This window comes from Pavona decussata, unplaced genomic scaffold (assembly GCF_977016875.1).
Source record: "Pavona decussata unplaced genomic scaffold, jaPavDecu1.1 SCAFFOLD_375, whole genome shotgun sequence".
Classification (NCBI taxonomy): Eukaryota; Metazoa; Cnidaria; class Anthozoa; order Scleractinia; family Agariciidae; genus Pavona; species Pavona decussata.
Window position 1 is genome coordinate 204,303 of NW_028145750.1, and position 23,198 is coordinate 227,500.

Sequence of the window (23,198 nt, forward strand, 5' to 3'; positions counted from 1 at the left end):
GGTTCATTAATGAACATTCATGTGTTCCCCGGTTGAACGTTGGGAACAAAACCTTTTCTTCCAAAGCGGCACAACATAGAACCTCTAAGAGAAAATTTGAAGACTCGGTCCTGCAATCTTTAGTCAAGCCAAGACCTTACTCAGTTCCCAGTCCCAAAAAGGTTGCCACACCAATGGTTCAAAGAGTATTTCTGTCACTCAAATGCTGAAACTGTGAAAGGTAGTCAAATCCACCCAAGTTATTGATTAATTTCAGTTTGACTTAAGCCATATGACATGGCCTACAGTTCCCAAACCCGTTGAATTCAGTGTCTCCAACCATCTGCTTGGTGAAGGTGCATTTAGAAAAGCTTATACAGCCGAAACAGATCATAAGGAATTTCCAGGTGTAATATGGCTTATTAAAGAGTGCAAGTCAAGTTGCCATGGATATCATAGGTGAAACAAATCAAACTGTTGAGGCACACACAAAGAAGGTTGTACAAATGCACTGCCTTGCGTAGAATTCTACCAGCCAGTGTAAAGATCAAATAGAGCAAGCTGGATTGCAAGAGTCTATTTGAAAGGAATTGCAATATGGCAACATATATCTTGGCAAGAAAGGTGAAAATTACGTCACTCCAGGGGAATATGTGGGGGGAGACTTTGACAAATACATCAACAATGATGGGGCCATTTGCCATGGTAAAGATGAAGTTATTTCTTCAAAAGCTGAATGCCTTGCTCATTTTTATATGAAAAATCAAGTCATGAGCTGATGCTTTTTGACATCCAGGGCTGTGGTTACAGGTTGTTTGACCCTGAAATAGCCTCCACCACCCTTATGGATGGTAATGAAATTCTCTTCACTACCGGTAACTTGTCCAAAGAAGCAATCAAGACTTTTACTAAAGAGCATAAATGCAATGTCTACTGCAACCAACTGAAACCACAGCGTCTGTAACATGTTCTAAATGGCACCTGATGGGATTCACATTTGTATGACATCATCATGTGACCAGCTCACACACACTAAAAGTACTAGTACATGGGCTTTTAAAACACCTTGAAGAATACCAATTAAGACAAATGAAGAAGTGAGATTGGTCCATCTTAATTTCACCATGTTGTTTTCATTTTGTAATGACCAGCCATGAGTTGTGTTCAACACAATAATTTATCCACAAGCAAAACATGATAAACATCATGTGATCCTGGCGGTAATGCAATGCAATGTCATGCAACTGGTCACGCCATATAAAGGCTCTAAATCACTACACATTTCTCGAATACTTTAAGTTGTAGTCCAGAATGGTAGTGTACTGGTCATAATGATCAAGTCCTGCAAGGAGCCCACTAACGCCTTAATTATCATCTAGCTGAACATGATAGCTGTATTTGCCACTACACAAAGAGAGACTGGGTCATTGAGACTGTTATTTGCTGTTCTAAATAATTCAGTTGTGTTCTTTTTCCTTGATGAAATGAACGACTGTCAGTCACGCAAAACAAACACTGCTATTGCACATAGTGGAAAAGAAAAATAGCTCAACAGGTTTCATTTACAATACCAATAAAAGGATAGATCTTCTCTAAAATATGGCTAAGTGGCCCGAAATATTTACCTAGTGCTTATCATTGTATTTCTGAAAGAGTTTGGTTCAGAAATGTGTCTATCAGTCTGACGGCTTTATGTTTAGTTTCGATTGAAATCCGTGAATATTAGGGAAATCGCGGAGCTCTGTATGGCACGCAGCATAGAGTGCCCACAACTTTTATTACATACATTAGTAGATTGGTACTTTTGAGTTAAAATAGACATGACCCTGAGTCAGGTCCCACTTTTGTGAAAATAGGCTTTAACTACATGTATGTCACGTTTAATGCATTCTGAAGTTTAGGAGGAGGTATTTTCAAAAAAATTGTAACAGTCAAATTTTCACAGAAAACAAAAGTTAAACATTGAAATTGTTATTGACAAATGGAACTTCAATGTGTAAAATATTCCAGCTGTTTGAGCAAGGAATGGTCTGGCAGCGCCGGCAATGTATAGATAAATTGCAGAGTCCCCAAAGATAAATTGGGTAGTTTTGAAGTCATTTTCAAAACCATCTCGCCAACAACGAAAAAAATCACATTGAGCTCAGTAAATGTGATATTTGTTTATGGGAGATAATGATTGATGTTTAGAGAAAAAATTGGCGAAATTAGTGAAAGCCAAAAATTGCCTTACCTGTTCTAACGCGGGCAGTCTGGTCAAATTTTGGTCAATTTGGAAACCTTTTGATCAAAATTAAATTCACCGTCTAGCATCTCCTTTGACAATCGAAGATTCATTTCTGATTCAAAAAAATCCTATTGACATGTCATTTACCCCTCAAAAAATAAATTTTCTGAGTGTTGTTGAGACTTGTTGTTCCGTTTCCATGGCAACTGATTCATAAACATACATCAAAACGTGATAAAAACCGGTCAAAACTATCGCATCATTCCAAAATCCTTATCAATAATTCCCTCAACCCCGTTCATCTCTTTCCCTTTCATTTGGAGGCCTGGCAGCTAAGTAAAGCGCGAAATCAACCCCGTCTGGTTCAATCCTTTTCTTTGAGTATTCGTGTTGGATTGTTTTCTTAATTATTGCTTACTAAAATGCCTAAAGGTAACAGAAAAGGAGGAAAACAGAGAGTTCAGCCATATAAAAAGCCGAAAGGATTCCATAGGGTCGAAAAGAGGACAAGATTAAGCGAGTTCGTTTGTCTGAGGCTTCTCCTCTCGCATCGATCACTTTCGTTCATGACGAAGATGTTGTGGCAGATAGTCTCCCCGAAACACCCATCTCTGCGGGCGAGAAAAAGTTAGAAAAGCAAGATGCTGACTTCTCCAGTGATGAAGAAGACTGTACTAGTCTTAAGGATGCAGAGGGATATACAGATTTATTGCAATTTCCAGCTTACGTGACACATTCAATCGAATTCATTTATCATCAGGACGGTGTAAAGGTAAGAATTCAGAAGAAAATGTGTCATTTTCGAAATAAGGTTCTCTAGACTTGTTGTTCTTATAGGCAATTACTATATAGAAACATTTTGTTATGACTTATAATAAATTATAATTATAAATTGTTTTATAGGCACGGTAAAGATAATAGAGGACACTAATTGTTGCTATGGTTTGAGCTCCAGTTTCTACATCACATGCTCTTCCTGTGAGTTAGAAGAAAAGGTGTTTGCCTGGATTTAATCAAAATCGAAATGAGTCAATAAACTCGCTGGTGTGGATAAGATGCCCCAAACATAAAAGGTGTGGATGTAAAAGGGTTGAGATGGCTGGAATTTCAGCTGCCCTTCACTTTAGCAATGGTGCCACATCAAAACATGCTGTAATGAGTAAGAGTGGCATTCCTGTTGGTGTTCACACTATTGAGGGTGGTGTCAGAAGAGACCAGCAAAGGGTTCAGCAGGGAAGCTTAAGAGTATCTGAACAGTACAGGGTGTTTCAAAAGTTCGTGGACATTTTAAAAAGTCTATACTTTATCCAGATTTCTTATATTTCTCTCCATTTTCTTGCAGATATTAACAAATCCTATTGTTTATCGATTTTCAGAACTTTTGTATGAGTCAGATAAAAAGCCTCGTTGAAATAAAGATTTTCCCGCCAAAAGGTGCAAATCTGTGTCGTGTGTGTTTCTGTACTTTCCCGCCATTTTTGTCTGTTTTCAGTAGCAACTACATACTGTAGATTTTCAACGTCTTCATATAATTTCTAACTATGAACCCTAAAAAAAGCAGTCTATTTAAGAGCACAGGCAGCAATTCTACGATCACCTGGAGTATCTGTTCGAGAAACGGCTAGAATACTGCAAAAAAAGCAAGAGCTGGGTAGGGAAGTGGTCAAGTTCACAAGAGTTTTACGACAAGCCAAGGAGTGGTCGACCATCAGTCCTTGACAGAAGCGCAAAAAAAGTTATAGAAAAAGCAAAGTATAAAAGAGGAATTCTACAAGAAAAATCAGCAAACAACTGAAGAACAAAGGTCTGCCTGGATCTGCACCAACAGTGTGGAAGTATATGTCAAGAAAAGGATGAAAGCCTTTGAAACGAAAAAAGCTTTCACTTCTGAGCAACAACCAGGGGAAAGCTTGCTTAGTATTCGCTCGTAAATATTGTAAATTTACAGCAGATGAATGGAGAAATTTACTCTTTAGCGATGAGTGCCCTAAATACCTTTTTCATCTTCCGAACCCTAAAAACGATATCGTATGGGGCTCAAAGGAGAGTCAAGTTCCGCCATCGTACCAAGTTAAAGGAAGCGCCAAATGGATGGTTTGGGGTGGCATGACAGGCTGCGGCCTTACTTCCTTACATTTCATCTTGCAAGGACAAACTGTAGCGGCAGAGTATTATATCACAAAAATCCCTGAGAAAGAAGTGAAGCCTCTTTTCAGCCGAAGATGTACAACAGAATAGCCTGTAATACAAAGCTTTTCACGAACAATAGCAGTGCGACCTTCGTTCAAGATGGCGCACCAGCTCATACGGCGAAAGCAGCACAGCAGTGTTGTGTAAGAGAAACCTCCAGAATTTTATCCAAAAAGATGAGTGGCCAGCAAATTCACCTGACCTTAACCCCATTAAAAACCTATGGAGCATCATCGACGAAGCTGCATACAGAGATCCGATCCCTAAGACGATGGGAGGACTTAAATCAAGGTTACGGCAAGCCTGGCGGAACATACCGCTAGCAAGCCTAAGGGAGCTAGCTCGTTCCATGCCGCAACAGCTCAAAAACGTTATACAGAACAAAGGGGGGGCACTCTGGATATTGATGTTTCAACAGAGGTCAAAGGAAACGATGTACATAAAACTGGAAAACCTTCATTAACATCGGATTCCTAAAACTGTCATTTATTTGTATTAAAAAAAGTGTCCACGAACTTTTGAAACACCCTGTACAAGACGGTCAGACAGGCCATCAGGCAAAGTAAACTGAAAGCAGAGGAAGAAAGAGTCCACAAAAAAGGAGTTACAAAAGCTGGTGCTTTTAATGACCTCAGTAGCACTGTAGGAAATGGAAAGTAATCCAAGAAAAAAATCTTACGTACCAGAAAACATAAACAACTTATGTTTTCATTTTTGAGTGAGATTCTTCAAGGTTAAACCTTTTCTGTGAGTTTTGGAGCGAATTATTTCATTGGCAAAACCTAACCTAACTTTACCAGTCATTTTTCTAAAATAAGAAGATTCCGCATACACAATCTGCCCCCACCCAACTTTTTTCATGGGTATTTAATGGATTCACACCAAATTTGGTACAAGTGCTCCTTGATATGTGAACTATAAAATGAGCAGACAATTTTTGGTTTCTTTTCATATTTTTCAAATTATCATTAATTATGCTAATAAGCTACGTGTTTGGTAACCATAGAACGGAATTCATGTTACAAACAATTCTTCTGTTCATTTTATGCTTTTTGGTATCCACTAAGTACCCACCAAGTTTGATTGAATTTGGTTGAATAATCAATGAAATTATAGGGTGGGGCAGCAACCCATTATGGATAAGTGCAGTTATATAATTTATGCAAGATTAGTTAATCACTAACTTATTAAGGTAATTTTTTCGCGTGAAATTGCAGATTGATGTTGTTACTATAATTTCATAACATAAAAGTACATGATGTAAGGCTATATTGTGTGTCAACCATTTTCCCTAGAAGTGTTCAAATTTTGTCCAAATTTGACCAGACTGCCCCCTCAATGCTCCAGTTGGAACTGTGGCATGTCAGCCATTTTTTTTTTTGTAAATGGCCAGGTGGTACCTTGCTGTAGAAAATTTGGCATAACTTGGGCTGTGAAAATGATATTTTGATAGAATAAAAAGCATTTGATTCTTTGAAATGCTATTTTTTGTGATGAATACATCGGTTTTGTGTCCTGTTGACAGAACGTTTCATTTTCAGGTAGGGAAGAAAATTAACTTTTTTACAGTTTAGTGGGTGACACTAAAAACGTCTGTCTGAGGGGTCGTTTTTACTCTGACAGTGTTCTCCTTATACTTAAAATGAAAGAACACTCTCTCCTGAGTTAAATGACATATAGTTTATAGGGTGGTAAACTTGAAGGCAGAGGAGCTATTAAGTAATAAATAGACTAGGTTCGCAGAAATGTTTGAAGTCTGCAGGAAATTTAGGCTGAAAGGGTTAACCATATGTTGCATAGCACACTACGTTGATGCTTAAGGGTTTGGCGAGACCGCTGGAAAAATCTTTGGTTCTGGGTGAAAAAATAACTTTTAATAATAACGTTTCAGAAAAACACATAGTTTGGTCAACATGAGTGGTAACATCACTGAGGTTTAAAGGTTTTGAAGTTTGAAAAGGAAACAGTTTCACGTCAAAAGTGATTCTCAGTAAACTTTACTTAAATTCCATCTGCTGGCTAACTTAATTGATGGACCCTATCAGTTAAGTGGTGGTTTGCCTTGAGGAAAACAGCTGCTAATGGACTGATAGCCCAAAGCTTTAGTTTATGCTTGTTCTGATGATGGCTGACCTTTCATTCATCTCACTTATAATTCATGGTTGGTCAGTTTAGGCAAAACGTCAGAAGGAATTTCCTTTTTAGGGAGTGGAGAGGAGCAACAAACTTTTGCGAAAAGTTACAAATTATAAAATCTATGTCAAATAATGAAAAATTTGGTTCTCATTTCAAGAAAAGGTCTTGTTCTTGTGAATTTGCCTTGAATAACTCACTGGAAACACAGTGGAACATTTTCTACCACTCAAATAACAAATAACATTGCATGCAGCAATCCTACAACAGTTCAAGACCTCACATGCAATCGCCATCTTAGGCAGGTGAGTTGCCAGACCTAGACATTAAGGATGTTTCCTCCTTTTCTCACTTCACGTGCATTCAGCGTATTTCAAAGAAATTTGTGCGTTTTGTTTTTATTTTTTAACCTAATCTGATGGCCCACAGGGAGTCTACTGCTGAACGATATTATAGGGTTTTTGAGAAAAGAAGATCATCTGTTAAGGTGCCGCATGCACTGCACAGAATCATGCGAAATGCTGAAAAATGTTATGAAGAGAGGCTAAAAGAAAACGTGGAAGACCCACTCCAGCCTGGTTATGATTCCTGTGACATCATTTCTCCTACAGAAGCTACTGCAAGGTCAAAGCCAGACGTGTTCAGTCCCATCCAAGTCCAATTTTTGCTGCATTTGTTCCAAGATATGATCAATGGGGCAACTATCTCAAAGCCAGTGATAATGCAAAGAGTAAGAAAGGACAACAGGGTAAGAAAATGCAAACCGACTTCACAGTTAAAGAGGTGGTGAATCAACTGAAGTATGAACAAAAGCAAGAACGAGAAAATGCGACAGAACTGACAGTAAGGTCAACAAAAAAAGACTGCCGAAGTCAGTAAATAGAGTAACTGTCTTAATCTGACATTATTATTGACATTTGAATTACACAACGCATAACTACGTAACCAGAGCAATGTACAATTGCTTTAATTCGTACAATACTACATTGGCGAAGAGGATCAAACTGAACGATATTGGTGAAGAATGCCCAATACACGCCGACTTGTTGAAATATCCTGACAAGCAATTTATTCTTCGAAATTCTGCCACAAAGCTCAAGGATAATCCTTATGAATGCGCAAAGATTTTCATTTCTGATGTCTCCAAAGATGTGAGAGAGGAGAGGATGAAGTTGAAGGAATGGCATCTAGACGGAATCTGCAGTCGAGAAGAAGTAGAATATGCCTTTGTCCCCTGGAACATTCTTGCACGTATCCTTCACAAAGTTAAGGATACAGTAAAATTGAAGTCCTTTTTCCTACCTGCTTCTGAGAATTCTGATTTCGACTAATATAATGTATAGGTATCAATTTCTTTTTGTTGATTCTTCGGACTGAGAACTTTATTGAAGCCTAAATAAGAAACGTGTATCATTGTTGTAATATTTCTTCTTTAGATCAAATATTTATAACTTACAAGGTTTACACAGGGTTTTTGATGTCATTTAAACTTAGAATGTAAAAGAGGAGCACAACTGGAGGAGAAATGACATGGAACTCCTTCGGTGCAGATATCATAACATTAATTGCATTTTAGTCCTCTCTGCAAAATACGTTAAACTATTTGTGTGCTTGTGTATTTGTGGTAATGTGTTACACAGTAGGCCAATTTTTGATAGAAATGTTATATTAATTTTAAAATGAATTACTTCTTCATCTTTTCTCTGATTACAGACAGAAAAAAGAAAACTTTAAAAATGGGTTCGGCAAATTTACTTTTAGCTTTGAATGCGAGAGCCATAAATAATTAAAAAAAAAAACAGACGAGCAGTGTTTACATGGTGCAGGTAACAAAAAGCAAGCATTATATTTCTTCAAGAAACACATTCGACAGTAGATAAAGGAAAACAATGGAAAAATGAATTAGTGCATCAGCCAGGTAGGGTTGCTAGTACCACTCAGGGGGACAAAGGGAACCATAGCTTTTTTGAAAGATCTTAACCCACTATTACCAAATATGTATAAGAGCAGTTGTTATCACACAGCTGTCTGTTGTTTTTGAGGGGGGAGAGGCGAGGGTAATTTTTTTTGCCCAAGCAGGATTACGCGATAGAAAACCCATCCATTAAGGAGGGAATATTGTCTACAGAAAGCGCTAAGTGAGTTGGAAAACGTTTTTTGAGAAGAAATAGTATTCCGGCATATTTTTAGGCATAATATGTCTGAGCCTTCAACACCTACCACTGACCACAACACTTGAAGCAAGCACCAGTGTGTTGTCCACACGGATTTGCTCACGTAAAAACTCAGTATTTTTTAACTTATTGATGCCTAAACTTAGAAAAGATCTCATATTCATAGAAACAACTACTTAACTCCTATTTTAAAGAAACAAATGACGACAACAGACACGTTCTGCTCATCGAAGTTATCTAGAATGTCTGTAAGTGTTACCCTGGTAACAACAACCCCTCTCAACGAGCAAAGATCCTGGTGGAATCTTTTAGCCAGGACATTGTTTATGCAGTTACCTGTGGCCAAGGTAAGCCCCCTAAACAAATTCTTCTGTCATACTGAGTGAAGACGTTGACTGGAAATGTAGAAGTTATCCAGCTGCTCAACAGATTTGGTCACGGGGTATCTTACTCCCAGTTGGAAGAAAACGACACAGCATTGTGCCTAGAGAAAATGGCAGATAACCTAAACCAGGCCGCGATTCTTCCAACAACTGTTCAACCGAATGTTTTTACCAACCTAGCCTGGGACAACATTGACCGTCTTGAGGAAACTCTGACAGGAGAGGGCACGACTCATTGGGTAAATGGGATTGCAGTTCAACCAGCTGTTTTTGGTCCACACCTTCCCTGTATCACCCCTCCCGTTATTGAGAATTGAAAACAGAGAACCATTAAGCAAGACGTTCAACCTCTCCCAGTAACACCCATGAATAATCAAGATGACAATGAAGACGAGCATTTAGATGCATGCCTAGCAGAAATGAAAGATTTGATATGGTTGCTTGCAAGAAAAGCTAGATGTGACAGCCAGAAGATCCCAAGCTGGACCAGCTTTAACATTATGACTCAAGCACAAGATGTAATTTCATATCTACCAAGCATCAATGGTCCTGCTACCCAATTGACAACAGTGAATGAGATTCTTCGTCAGTCGGATGGAATAAGAAAGGCTCTTGATCTTAAAGAGATTGTAGTGGTCATGGACCAGGCACTGTATGCAAAAGCCTCTTGGTTTTTGTTTAACACAGGTACACCATTTTACATTAAGTTTCGTAGCATTTAGGTACATGGCAGCTGTTGTCACAATTATTATCGGGAATCATCTGCATTGTATTCATCCACTTGCCTTGTTAGTATGCTTTCTTAAACAAAACAATATTTGACCACAGGCTCAAATGTAACAACAGCTATTCAAACTATTTTGGGTGAAAACGTTGCTATCATTCATTAAATAATAATTCCATACCACATAACATGTGTTGTAATTTGTAAAACCTGTCTATGTGTACCATGTTTTGTAATTAGTCTACACTTGATTCGGCAGGTCATGCAAATAGAGATCCTTCTCATTTCAGGACAAATTCAAAAAGAAAAAGAAGAGAGATTTTATGATTAACAAAAAAGTAAATAAAGGCAAACTGATACCAAAACTGTATAGTTAATGTAAAGCAACTGTGCAAGTAATTTTAGCTACACACAATTGAACTAACTGGAATTTTTAAATTATTTTTGTAAGGAAAGACAAGAAACAATTAATGTTTCAACTACAGAAATCACAGAGCTTAGAAACCAAAGTAAGATATTTGGTGTTAATACTCCTGAGCACGAACTTACCAGATATCAAAAAGCCATTAACGATGCCAGTTTTCAACTGTGTAAAGATGATGGAACTTTCCTTCTGAATAAGGGAAAACTGTTGCCACTAGCAAGGGAGAAAGACCACAGTGATGGTTACAATTACTCAAAGAAGGGGTCAAGATCCAAAGTGTTAGCCACCAATGAAGAGGGGAGAAGAGAGAAGAGAAAGTATGTGCAAGAAGAAGTTCGGAAAGAAAGAATTACCGAAATTTCAGAAAATATCAAAAGCCTTAAAGAAACTATCAAGTTCCTGCAGCTTCAGAAAGTGAAATCTGGCAATAGTGGAAAGTCTCGAAGAAAACACCAAAACAAGAAAATTCGAAGTTGAGCCTCCAAAGTTGAGCACTGCTGAAGTCTGTGACCTATAAGAGGAGGAAAATGGCCAAAAGCAGTATAGTTACCATGATTCTGATGATGCTAAAAGTTTGTCTAGTGAGGGAAGTGATACTGATATAATTTCATCTTTAGAAGAATTCCCTCCACCTGTAAGAGTCAAGAATCCACTTGCACAGTGACTGAATTGGTCAAATGCACTGCAACCAACGAGCGAAAAAAGGAACAACACAGACAAACAAGAAAAAAATGTAATATTACTTCGACTAAAAAAGAAAACAATAAAAAGGGTATTTCTTCCGTTCAAGTTGTATTTGTTTTTGAAGATTTCATTGAGCTTTTTCTCCTTGTCAACTCTTGAAGTCTTTTTGTCTCCAGCATTGGACCTGAATTTTGAAAGATCCTCAGATTGAATTCCCTCACAACAAGTTTTCTCTCTCATGTTTAGTCAAAAAGAGATCTTCCCAGAGCTTGAAAAGATCCCAACCGTCTGTGTCAACAACAATTTCTCCTGCGAACTTGATTTTCAAGCTGGAAAACAATGCTCTTGAAACATTTTTCACCAGAAAATTATCTGCATGACCACTCACAACCAAATCAAAAATCAACCCAAGTGAACCTGGAACCAAAACTGTTCCCGCGTGAAGCTTTGGGACTGGAATCCTTAGTGTTTCACCGGGGGAAGCTTTGTTTGGATTGAATGTGATTCTGTGAACAGTTCTGTCTGCCTTCAAAGCATTTGACGTTTTTGTTCTCAAAATTCAGATTGATTTTTTCACTGACTTCCATTTTTAATAGAAATATTTTAATAAGGCAGAATTTGGAGATAGAGATCCTTTAATTCCAAATGAAGAAAAAGATAAAAATGATGAAGATGAAGATTCCGATGAAGAAGTCAACAGAAATCCTTTTGAAACAGGAGGAGGAGAATCAGAAACTGGTGAGCAACATGAAATGCAAAGAAGAACAAATCAAAACAGAGAAAACGAGAGAGATGGATCAGCTGAAACATGTTTCATTGAGGGTGAACTAATAGGAACAATCTCTCGTCTCAGAGAGTCACTTTTCGGCGCTGAAAGGGAGGAAAAACCAACTGGTGTAATGAACTTCATCAAAAATCGTTATCTAACTGTTGATTTTAAACAAATTGGTGAAATCAATTACGAAGATAAAGAGAATCAAACAGGTGAAAATTGTTGCACATGGTTCAAGAGGTGGCAAAATAAAGATTATCGTTCAAAACAAAAAAGGCTTTGGCTTCAAACTTTCTGAAACATTCTTGAATAAGTATAAACCTTTTCTTGGAAAAAAAGCTGAATCTGTGATTTTGCAGGAAAATGAAAAAATAAAAGAAACCCAGTAGAGATTGAGAGAAGCAGAAAAGTTTTCTTCTGAAACACAAATAACTCCACAAAAAGTGAATGATCTGCGAAGCAAACTCGAACGAATGAAAGCTCATATTGATTCTCTTTCAGAAGAACATGGTTCAAATCTGGAAAATGAAACAGAACTTCAAAGACTGGAGCAACTGGAAAAAAAATCTGAAAAGTGATATTGCAAATGAAAAAAAGGAGCTTGAGTATTTCCAGAAACAAGTGAAAACCAAAGAGAAGGAACAAACAAAGGATGAAAAAATCAAAACTGATCTTGCAAAGAAACTAAAAGAAAGAAACACTCTTGAAGAAAGACTAAACTCGACAAAAACTCTTGAAGAGTTGATTGAAGAAGAGGCAGAACTCAATCGACAAAATGAAAATGGCAAAATTATCATCAACGATGAAAACACTTCTCCAGATTTAACATCAAAAGTTAAGACAGGAGTTGCAGAAAGAGAAGAGGAGGTTGCCAGATTGAGAACACAAATTGAAGAAAGAGAAAGAGAAATGCCGCTTCGAGAGAAAATCAAAAACATTTTCAAGAGGTATGGATTCACAGTTGGAGCAGTATTTCTTGCAGTTGGCACAACAATCGGAGTGATTGTGAATGCACTCACAAATGGGCTCAAATCTGTTGCCAAAGGAGTTGAAAATGGCTTGAAAGATCTTGGAAAAAAGATTGGACAACTTCTTCCTGGATTGATTGGAACAATCGTCAGTTTCATCTTCAAAACTGCAGGACAAGTTGTTGATTTTCTTGGAAAAAATGCTTGGTCTCTGATTCTTGATGTTGCAGTTTCATGGTTGAAAGGATTAAAAAAAATTGAGTTTAATCCATTGGATTTAACTCAACGAAAAATTCGAAGAATGGCAAATGCTCCAAATGATGCTGCAATGATAAGGCCAGATTTCAAAGTTTCACGGTTTGATTCTTCTTTTTTTTTTGGCTTTCATTTGATACCTGAAGTTTTTTTTGTGACTAGTGAGGAATCCAAAGGCAGTGGTTTTGGTTTTTTTTGCTTTCATTTTGTTGCTCTTGGTGAATTGGATTTGAAGGATGAGAGGAGGGTCTGTTGGTTTTTGATGGTCCTCCATCCATCATCCTGACTCCAACATGTTTCAAGTCCAAATTAACATCAGAGTTGACTCCGAGTTTCATGTTTCCAGTTGCTTTTTTCAGATTGTTGTTGTATCCAACTGTGCTTTGAGTGTTCAGAACAAGATCCGAAGGCATTAGCCCTGTTCCTGGCGAAACAGCAAGATCAAGTCTGACTTTTGCCTCATCAATCACAAGTTGAAATCTTTGAATCGATTTGCTCAAGTCAGGCTGTCTGATTGCATCTTCCATCAAGATGAGAAATTCTCTTTGAGCTTCCTTTGCACCTCCAAATTCACCCAGGGTTGATGATCTGACGTTGACTTGTGCTCCAAGAATGCAATGAACAAATGCTTCAATTGATTGATTGAGTCTTGCCATTCCTGCTTGAGAAAGACCATTGAGGGGTCCGTTTGGCATAAAAAATTCAAACTGTTTGTCAGCTCCTTGATCGTTCCTGATGAAATCAATTCGGTTTCCTTTTTCGTCAGTTCCTCCTTCATCTGCGAATCTTTGGCTTGATCGATTTTGAAGGGTTGCTGGGGGATAAGTCCAATGCTTTTGTGCAAAGTCTCCTTCTCCTGAGGAAAAATTGTTCACATATCCCAAGCCAAAATTTTGACCAAAAATGAATCTCAAATCTGTTTTGGATGAGATTTGAAATTCTGCACAGATTTTCTTAAACAGGGACCGCGGAGCCGCGGAAGGGGGGGCTTCAGCCCTCCCCCCCCCCAATAATTTTGCAATATGTTGGGTAAAAGGTCGGGGGTTGCGAAGCAAATTCAAGATATTCAGAACAAAGCTCATCCTACACATTGCCATGCACATTCGCTAAGTTGAAGTGTAAAAGAGAGTAGGGCATGGAGTTCCCTGTGTGCTGGTCTGGTCTTTGTGTGTGCAATAGTTGGGGGTTAGTTTGCAAGGCTCTGCGAAATTTCTGTTTCTTTCCCCCGTCACACTTAGTGACGAATTTCACTTAATCAAAAGATGCAACGAGTCACTGCAAAATATTGTCAGACACGAGTAAATAGTTAGTTAGTTAGTTCTCTCCGCGCCATGAGGCGCATAAGGCTGCAACTTTCGTTTTCCAACCAGTCCTGTCTTTTGCTGCAGTCCTGGCTTCAGCCCAGCTGGTCCACCTTTCTTGTCTGCACTCTCTTTCCACTGTCCTCCTCCACGTGATTTTAGGTCGCCCCACTTTCCTCTTTCCCTCGGGTTGCCATCCCATTGCTACCATACAATCATCGTTCCTGTCCTTTCTAAGCACATGGCCAATCCAGTTCCATCTTCTCCTTTGTATTTCGTCACTTATCTTTCTCACGCCTGTTATTTCTGAAATTGTGTCGTTTTTCATGCGTTGCGGCCACCATACTCTCAATATCCGTCTTAGACATGTGAACTGAAATCTATCCAATTTCTTCTCTTCGGCAGCTGTTAATTTCCATGCTTCACATCCATACAATAGCACTGGTCGTACCAGAGTCTTAAACAGTTTGATTTTTGTATTCCGACCAATGCTCCTTGTATTCCAGATCTTCTTAAGGTTGTAGAAAGCTCCCTGTGCCTTGCTTAGACGTTTCTTGATGTCTTCCGTGCCACCACCCTCTTTTGTCACAGTCGCGCCCAGATATACAAACTCTTTCGAGGTCTTCAACTTCCTTTTTTTCAATCATTACTTTGTCTTCTCTTCGTGCATTCATTCTCGTCACTTTGCATTTTTGCGCATTTAATTTCAGCCCCACTCTCCCCCTGCATTATCTGTCGGTTGGTCTTGTCCTGTATTTGTTGGTGTTTTGATGAGAGAAGGACTATATCGTCTGCAAAATCGAGATCTTCAAGTGTAGTTGTAAAGTTCCATCTGATGCCATTTCTTTGTCCTTCTGTTGTTCTTCGCATTACCCAGTCTACTGCAAGCAGGAATAAGAAACGTGACATGACACATCCTTGCTTAACGCCAGTTGTGATCTTGAACCATCTTGTTTGTTCTCCCTCATCCAGTACTGAACATTCAGAGTCTTCATACATGATCTTCATCATTCTTATCAGCTTGTCTGGGATCCCATAGGCCTTCATGATTTTCCACAGTCCTTCGCGGTGTAGTGAGTCAAAAGCTTTTTCAAAGTCGACAAAGTGTGCATAAAGTGTCGCCTGCCATTCATTCACCTGTTCTATGATGTTACGGAGGATGAATATTTGGTCTACTGTGCTCCTGTTCTTTCGAAACCTAGCTTGTTCTTTTCTAAGGACACTGTCTACCCCATTTTGGATTCTCTGTATGATGACTGCCCATTACTTTGCTAGCCACAGGTAACAATGTCACACCACGCCAGTTCTTGCACTCTTTCAGGTCGCCTTTTTTGGGTATTTTTACTATCAAGCCTTTCTTCCATTGTTCAGGTACCTTCTCCTCGTGCCATATCTTATCAAACAGTCTTGTCAGCTCCTTAACTGCCACATCACTATCTGCTTTGTACAGCTCCGCTGGAATGCCATCTATACCTGGTGTTTTTCCACTCTTTGACTTCTTCAGTGCCTCCCTTACTTCTACTTCCCTTATCTCTGTTGTATCCATCTCGCTAATTTCGTCTTCCTCCACTTCGTTCTCTTCAATTGGGTTCATTGGGGCCTCCCTGACTAGCACCTCCTCAAAATGTTCAGCCCATCTTTCAAGTCTGGCATTCTTGTCTTTTATTGTCCCACCCCTCTTGTTCTTAATTGCTGCAACTTGGCGCCGTCTCTTGTTTGTGATTTTCTTTGCTGTTTGGTACAGTTCCCTATTTCTCCCATTTTCGGCATACTTTTCTGCTTCATTTCCTAACTGTTCTAGCCAAGCTCGTTTATCCTCCCTTGCTCTGCGTTTAACCTCTCTGTCTTTCAATTTGTACTCTACTCGTAGCTTGCTTGTTATTCTCTCTGATTTCGTGCAGTGTATTTTGTCGTGGATCATCTGTCGTTGATCTATTGCTTTCCAGGTTTCCTCTCTCAACCACTGCTTGTTTTTCTTTTTCACCCGGCCTAGTACTTTCTCAGCAGTTTCTATGTAAATTTTTTTCCATTTGCATACAATCTTCATTGATGTTTTCCTCCACCTCTAATGCTGCAAATCTGTTTCGCAGTTCGACGCTGAACTTGGACTTGAACATTTCGTCTTCCAGTTTGTTTGTGTCAAGTCTTGCATTAGTCTTTGCTCTATCTGGGTTTCTATGTAGTTTCAGCTTTATTTTCATGATTAGCAGAAGGTGATCGCTTGCTGCATCTGCACCCCGGTACACTCGTGTGTCTTCCACAGACCTCCTCCATTCTTTACGGACCATCATGTGATCGATCTGATTTTGAGTCCTTCCATCAGGTGACACCCAAGTCGCTTTATAAGTTGTTCGGTGTGGAAAGCATGTTCCTGTGATGACAAGACCGTTCATTGAGCAGAAGTCGCATAGCCTTTCACCATTATCCTTTATGTTACCCAGTCCATGTTTTCCCATTATTCCTTTCACATCCTTGTTGTCGTCACCAACCTTTGCATTCAGATCTCCTATAACAATAACTATGTCATGACGGTTGCATGTATCAAAAGTTCTTTGAAGTTGCTCGTAGAATTCGTCCTTTTCATCATCTGATGCTCAATTTCTTCTCCAGCATAAATCATTGTATAGCCATTCCCCATCTTAATACATCCTGCTCCTGTCCATCGTATCTCACTTAGTCCCAACAGATCAAGTCTGTACCTTTCCATCTCTCGTGCTATTTGCGCTGCTTTTCCAACTGTGTACATTGTTCGTATGTTCCAGCATCCCACACGCATTCTTGATTTTGGCGTTGCCAATGATCTTGTCGGTCTGTGGGCTTCCTGTAGGCTTTCACCCATTGACGTCATGGTGTGTCCGGTTGTGCCTCCGTCCACGGCCACAGCTTCGCCATTGCTAATTAGTACTTGAGAAATTGCAGTTTCGGTAATCTTCCGTTTTTTTCCGGGGGCAAGTGATTGGCCTACCGCCCAACCCCCATGACCTGGAGGGCCGGTGGTTTTCTGTCAGGGTTTTCCTTCCCTTAGGGGTATTATGGCTCCCCAGTTGGTGCTGCTTTAGTCTGGACCCTCACCGCGCAGACCAATCCGGCATGGTTAGACCTGCCAGGAGCACAAGGCTCCCGCGGGCATAGCCCTGGGGGTCGTAAGGTCACACAAGCTTCCCCGCCACGACAAGGCACACCACCAGGGGGAAGAGACACGAGTAAATAACACAAATCAAATTGTAAAGCTAGTCAAGTTCTCGCCAAAATGCGAAAACTTCCTCGGTTAAATTAAGTCAAATATAGAAATGGAAGATGAAGAAGAAGTTATTTCAGCATCCGGCTTGACTAAATTCTGTGCAACAAGGTGGAATGTGAGAGCAACCTGTTTCAAACAGCAACGTTTTTAATAATGTAGCTTTATTGCATACCCACAAGGCAAGAACAGATAAAATTCGGCTTCTAGATGTAGCAAATGAATTTGTCCAGTGAAATGAAAGCCGTTTTCGCAACTTTGGTTAATTCACTGATTTAGATTTATCAACGTGCTAAAAAGTAATTTTTGGGATTTTCCTTGTGTTTGATGTTTTGTTATTATAGTTCAAATTTGGTGTTTATTAGCCTGATAAATAATAAGATAATTCACTGTCTGCTATATTGGGATGTATTTTTAGCCATTCTAGGAGCATTTATTTTAAAAATTTTCTGGAAGAGCATGCGCCCGGACCAGCCTAGGACGCTTGCGCCTGGAACCGCGCGCGAAAAATGTCTTCGGCATTTTATTTAGTCCCCCCAATCGCAAAAATTCTGCGCGGTACCTGTTAAAGGAAGGAATGTCGAATTTGTTTCAGTTTGACTTAATGTGGGATCACCCGGGAGAGCAGATTCACTCTGAATTCCTCCCATTTCAAAGAGAATCCTTCTTGTCCTGAAATTAATGTGGAAAAGAAGAAAGGATTTGATTTGAGGTGGAACTGAATTGAGGAGATGTCGTGAAATGCCTGATGCTGTTGTTTCACACCAAAAGGCAAAGTTGAGTTGTTGAGGCCAATGATCCATGCTCGGTTAATTCAACTATTTTCTTGATTCTTTCCCGGTTTAGTGGGAAATCTTTGTTTCCGTGAATATCTCTCTGAATTTTGTTGTGAAGCTTTCGTTTGGTTTCACAAAAAGTTTGATTGGTTGGTTGAGAACTTCTCCAAAAAGTTCTGGGATTTTGACATCAAATGGAACCGCTGGAACAGAGTTTGAAGGATTTCAATTGAGAATGAGTTCAAGTGGAAAGCCACCAATTCCAAGAGCTTTCTTCATTTCATCAGACCAATCTTTAGGGTTGGAAAGTGAAACACTTTACCAAAAACCAGGACCAGCAATGAAATTTATGTCAGCAGTTACATGCCTTTTGTCGATATTAGTTGCTTGTGCAACAAATTTGCTGAGTTCAGCGTTGGGAAATTTGGATTTGAAGTTTCTCCGTTTTTTTTTTTTTTTTTGCTTCTGGGCTGGATTGAATCCATTTCAACAAGTTTTCCATTTTTTATCTTTGGAAAAGACAATGGTTGTTTTGACTTTTTTGTTATATTCAAATGATGAAACAATTTGGTTTGATGAGCCAATCGAAAAATTTGAGTTCATCTGGTTGATCAGTTGCTCTTTTTATAATTCTTGGTACAATTTGAAAGAGAGAGGAGAAATCGGCATATTTGATGACAAAAACGTTGGCTCTGTCAAAAGAATTTACCCCGGAAATTACTCTCTTGACACACTCGAAAAAAAGATGAAGGAAATATTTGATAAAGAAGGCATAAAAGTAAAACTTAACGATCATGAAAAAGGTTCAATTGTCATCGAAAATCCTCTTGGCAGGAAAATTATTTTCGACCGTGACCTGTCTTATATTTGTGACTTGATTGATAGCAGTCAGGACAAGAATTTCGAAAAAAACAACATACCAAAAGCTCAGAGACGGTATACATTAAAAAAAAGGAGATTCTGCCATCAATCATTTGGTTTCATTCAACAACCTCTTTATCAACTGCGATCTTGTGGATAAAATGGAAAATTTGTTCAATGGACATCCCTCAACTGTTTTGGGTTGTTTTGACGTCAAAGGAAAACCTTTTGAGAGGGTTGAATATTCACAAAAGCACAGCCCATTGCGAAAAATATCTTCCGGAAAATACATTAACTCAATAAAATAAAATTGGTTAAGGATGAAAATGGCAAGATGATCGATTTTAATGGTTTGCCTTTGAGATTTGAATTTGACTTTGTGTAATAAAACATGAGTGAACAAAATATCATTCCAAGAGATTTGTGATTGAGAAAAAACAACTCAAAAATGAAATCTCATTACAAACAAATCAGCAAAAATATAAGAGGGCAAAATCAGTTACCTTAAAAATAACATCTTGCACTGTATTTTTGGTAACTTTGTTTACATCATGCAGTCTCGCAACTTTGTTGAGTGGAATCAGGATTGCAGTCGGAATTCCTTTAAGTGGAGCAGCTTTGGTGATGACACTTTTCTCGTCGGCTGCCATGATTGGGAGCAAAAATGTTGATAAAAAAATAAGAAAACATGAAAAAACTGTTTGTCTCGCTGAATCGCCGGATCTGTTGATGAGTCGATTGATTTCAAAAGCCTTGAGGGATGGTTTCATCTCTAATGGTGAGTTTGACTCGATTTTGCGTGAAATTGAAAAATATTTTTTGATGAAAGAAAGTCTTCGAAATAAACAAAGGAAGGATTTGACAGTGAAGAGTGAACCTGAAAAGGCAGTTGATGTTGATGCCCTAAAAGAGGAAATTTTAAAAATATATAAAAAACAATTAGGGTCACTTCTAGATGTAAGGAGTTGAGAGTTGAATTTGAAAAGCGAGAAGATGGTTTTTCATTGTTTATTTCACAAGATAAAACAATTCTGTGAAAATTTCACAAATATGACAGATTCTGTGAAAGAGTTTCTGATGCGTCGGAAAATGCGTTTTTTGTTTGTCTGATGCAACAGACAAACGTTAGCATGATTGGTTGAAAAAGACAAAGACCTGCTGTTGCATGAAACCTGTTTCCGACGCGTTACTTAAAATGGAAAACTATTTTCTCGATCTAAAACTGAAATTGAGAGGAAAAGGCCTCTTTGATTTGTTTCTTGCAAGAGAGACAAAGAACGATGTATTGAATGAATCAAACAAAGCGATGAAATCATTGTGCAACCTGCTCGTTCTTCACTTGTTGAAATGTCTAAAAAGAAGCAAAAAAAAAACCAACGTAATTTTCACGAATAATGAGTTGAAACAAGCGCTTGGTCTTTCTTCAGAACAAAACAAAACTATCAAAAAGCCTTATGTGTTCTCAAGCCCATTTGGAGCGATTTGAATTTGTCACAAGAAAGGAAGCAATGAATGGAATGAATTTGTGCTCTGCGACAATTTCAAACGTGATGAAAAATGGAAACATTGTGATTGATGATATTGAGTTCAAATGTGAAAGAAAATAATTTTCAGAGACTATCTCTAAAAATGTTTACCGACTTAGGCATAAGCCGAGGAAAAGTCCCTTTGAATTATTCTTCTCATTAATATTAAAACCGGCTTACGCGTAAGCCACTATTTTTATGAGTTCTTCCCACTTTAGTTTTGTGTGGTCCATTTTATTTGGGGAACAAATAATTTTTTTTTAATTTTATTGTTACGTAGTTTTTAATTGCAGTTCATTTTTAATCCATTTTTCTTCTTTAGGATTAACATTTGTAATAAGTTTTTTTCTTCCACAATTTTCCCTAAATTTTTTCCAATATTCTTTCACTTTTTCAGGATTATTTTCTCTCCATTTTTCTGCAAGTTCTTTCGCTTTTTGTTCCTGATGATTAATTTTTAAAGTATCTTGGTCGTTTTGGGTTAGAATTTGAATAATCTCTTTTTATGTTTTGAGCATAAGGAATTTTTCGTTGTTTGCAAATTTTTTTGAGTTCTTTCAATTTCATTTTTGAGTAATCCATTTCAATAAAAATTTTTTTCACAAAATTCAAATTTGGGTTTGGGATTTGGGATCGTTTTTTAAAAAGGTAAATTTGTATTATTCCAAAATTTTGAAAATTTTCTTGAATTTTACGCTGAATTGAGGGTAATTTTTTTTTTTGGGGGGGGATGGTTAAAATCATAAAATGGCTATGTCGGTTGAGCCAGAATCCGCAGTTTCCTACTACAACTGAATGCAAACGTGAAATTATTCTTCAACACTTTGGGCATTCTGCACAGTTGCTGTGACCATCACAAAAAACATTTGTACCTGTCAACTGTGCAAAAGTAAAGTCAAACCGGTTAGTGAAGATGTTCTTCCCAGCACAGCACCTGCCTCCAGCACAGTCACTGTCTCTCAAAAATAAAGCGACCTGTTTCGTCAAAAGCTTCTGCAATTTCGAAACACCCTTGGCAGTTCACGATGTTGTGTAGGAAGTGTAAGCCTATCAACTGGCTTCAGTTTGGAACTTGTTGATATGGCAGTAAACAACATTGAACACCTTGATTCAGTTGAAAGCATTTTATCCTTGTTACCTGTTTTCAGTGAAGACAATGCTAAACTCTTCAAAATGTCCTGGGTAAGGTGGACGTACACATGGAATAATAGGGACTTTAAGATACGGTGACTACGGACTACAGACTACGGTTGGACGCAAGGTTTTCTTACTATGGAGGACTGGGCCGAGTACACAACAGTGGCGCGAAAATACGAAGTTAAGATCGCAGACTACAGACACCGGACTACGAACAAAGCGCGAAGTAAACTCAAGAAAAAAAAACTCGCTTACTTTTTCATATTTTGCGTCCAGAATGTCTTTTGAAAAGGTTCGAAATGCCCTGGTTTACTCTTTAGTGGACGAAATAATCGACGAAGAAGAATTCGTACTTCTGTTTGATGCCTACAAGTCAGTAATCCATCATATCCATACTGGGAGTACGATTGTTTTTGTCTCGACTCCTTTGACTCAAGTGAATGTTTAACTGAGTTCAGAGTGAACAAGGAAGATCTTCCTCGTTTAGCCGAGCTTCTTGGGGTTCCTCCACAGTTCAGGTGCTCCCAAGGAACTGTGTGTAGTGGAATAGGTGGTTTGTGTCTCCTGCTAAAACGCCTAGCATGTCCGTGCAGACACTTCGATCTCATCTATCGCTTTCCTCGTCCTGTTCCCGAGCTTTGCATGATCTACAGCGTTGTATTAGACTGGATTTACACTAGCCATGGTTTCTCGTTGTCTGCTGTGCAACTCTGTAGACGCTGCAAGTCAAAATTTAATGCACACGTTTATAGACAGGTTAGATAATACTTCAATCATAATTTCCTTGCAAATACTTCGGTACAAAGATAAAAAGGCTGTTTACTTACATTTCCACTTGAGGAGAAGTCATTTTTGTCTACAAAATGCAAAGAGAGTGTTTCACTCGTAAGTTTTGTTTCTCATGTAAATAAAAGTAAAAACAAATTGGCGGTCAAAATCAGTAAACACGACTTAGCCGTAAATTTTTCACTTTTTGGAGTTCAAAAGCGCTTGAAATTGCTAAATATGTGCTTTTTCGTGTTCGTGATAGATAGCATCAAGCCCTCAGACCATATTCTAACGAAAATTTTCTTTTCTCATACAATAATTTATAACTCTGTACTCACCTTGATCGCAGTACGTGAAATTCCTCGCCTACACACCGTCGCCAGCTTACGACGGTGGGAAGCGAGAGCACACTTGTCTCGTCCCAGTCCTAATTTTCGTCTCGTCCGTAGTCCGTAGTCCGTAGTCGCCGTATCTTAAAGTCCCTAATGAGTGAAGTTAAGTAACTTTACGTGGAGTCTGAAGGGCTGGATAAAATAGCCAGAAGCTGCCCGGGTAGAAATTACACATCCATATAATAATCATTATTTCATTTCCCCAGCATGAAACACTGTGTTACATGACATGTATCATATCTTTTCCCAAATTTAATATGACACTCTTAGTACACTACTGCAGAGT

The 23,198-nt window shown here is 38.6% G+C and overlaps 1 long non-coding RNA gene across 1 annotated transcript; it reads left to right on the top strand.

The window, feature by feature from the left end:
• Positions 1–2,344: 2,344 nt before the first annotated feature.
• Positions 2,345–5,766, top strand: LOC146452233 (uncharacterized). Its single transcript, XR_014859795.1, has 3 exons — positions 2,345–2,978; positions 3,110–3,469; positions 4,934–5,766. It is a non-coding gene; the product is annotated as an uncharacterized LOC146452233 (long non-coding RNA).
• The last annotated feature ends 17,432 nt before the right edge of the window (positions 5,767–23,198 follow it).